We start from the raw sequence: 2,097 nt of genomic DNA on the forward strand, positions 1-2,097 counted from the left end.
CCCGATAGTAGAGATCAGGAACATGTTTGTTAAATAGGAGGTAACCCGATTACTCAATATTGGTTCCATCCGAGAGGTAAATATCCAAAATGGTTAGCCAATGTAGTTGTAATACCAAAAAAGAATAACTAGTTCAGAATGTGCGTATACTATAAGGATTTAAATAAGACATGCCCTAAAGACTCATTTACATTGCCATATATGGATCAAATGGTTGATGCTACGGCCGAACACGAGTTAATGAGTTTTCTTGATGCTTACTATGGTTACAATCAAATCAAGATGAACCCAGGGGATTAGGAAAAAATTTCTTTCATAACAAACTTTGGCACATATTGCTATAATGTGATTTCATTTGGGCTTAAGAACGTTGGAGCCACTAATCAGAGGCTCGTTAACAAAATATTCGAAAATCAGATAGACAAAACAATGAAGGTATATATTGATAAAATGTTAGTCAAGTCTTTGAATGCAAGAGATCATTTGACACACCTCCAAGAGACTTTCTACATCCTAAGGAAGCATAATATGAAACTCAACCCGAAAATATGTGCGCTCGGGGTTGGTTCCGGAAATATTTTGGGCTGCATGGTCTCGCAAAGAGGGATCGAGGTACATCCCGATAAAATTAAATTTATTAAGGACATTGCGGACCAATTGACAAATATAAAGAAAGTATAAAGGATGACCGAAAGATTGTCGGCTCTAAGCAGATTCATCTCGAGATCCTCGAAAAAGTGTCATTACTTCTTTTCACTTGTGAAAAAGAAGAAAAATTTCGAATGGACTCTGGAATCCCAACAAGCCTTGAAAGACCTAAAAAGATACCTATCAAGCCCCCCGTTACTGTCAAAATCGGGGAAGACGAGCAGTTGCTAATATATCTAGCGGTCTCAGAAGTAGCGGTAAGTGTGGTCTCAATCTGATAGGAAGAAGGTACACAATTTATTATTTATTATGATAGTAAAATATTATTTGGAGCGGAGACTCGCTATACACACCTCGAAAAGTTGGCCTTAGCTCTTGTAGTCATCTATCGAAAGCTTAGGCCTTATTTTCAGTGCCATGGATTGCAATCAAGTCACAAATTTTGGTCAAATGTGTGGCCGATTTCAGTCCCGGATTAATGCCCTTGGCTGCTAAAGAATCAGTGCTGGTATTAGAAATGACATCAGGAGTTTGGACCTTGTTTACGGATGGAGCTTCCAATATAAAAGGGTCTGATCTCGGATAGTTCTAGTCACGCTCTCGGGAGAAACCCTGAGGTAGGCCATTAAGACTGTTCCATTAACTAACAGTGAAGCCGAGTATGAGGCTTTGGTTACAGGACTTGAACTGGCCCAGGGACTCGGCTCCGAGGTTATCGAGAAAAAATATGATTACTAGCTGGTAGTAAACCAAGTATACGGGATTTTTGACACGAAGGAAGAGTGCATGCAATTGTATGTGAACAAGGTTCAAGCATTGCTTGCACGATTTAGGGAATGGTCGATCATACACATTCCAAGGGAAGAAAATGTGGAAGCAGATGCATTGGCTAATTTGGGGTCATCTACGAAGATGAATAGATCTAACTTCGGTACTGTTGTTCAACTTCTACATTCGGTATTGGATGTAGATGGTTACTACGAAGTTAATTCAACCAACCTAGTATGGGGCTTGAGGAATGAGCTCGTCGAATACCTTTGGCATGGCAAATTACCCGAAGACCCGAAGGCATCCCGGGCACTACGAACCAAAGCAGCTCGTTATTGCCTCATGGATGGGCAGTTATACAGAGGATCATACTAAGGACCGTTGGCTAGATGTTTGGGAGCCTCGGAGGCGGACTATATAATGAGGGAAGTCCACGAAGGAATTTGTGAGAATCACTCTAGTGCAGATTCATTAGTTCTAAAGTTGGTTAGGGCAGGTTAATATTGGCCCCGGATGGAGCATGATGCAAAGATATTCGTTCAGAAGTGCGACAAATGTCAATGCCATGCGCAATTGGTGCACCAACCAACAGAACTCTTGCATTCGGGGTTATCCCCAAGGCCATTCATGAAATGGGGAATGGACATAGTCAGTTCTCTGCTACCGAGCCCTGAAAAGGTA

Source organism: Nicotiana tomentosiformis, chromosome 7 (genome assembly GCF_000390325.3).
Source record: "Nicotiana tomentosiformis chromosome 7, ASM39032v3, whole genome shotgun sequence".
NCBI classification, from domain to species: Eukaryota; Viridiplantae; Streptophyta; class Magnoliopsida; order Solanales; family Solanaceae; genus Nicotiana; species Nicotiana tomentosiformis.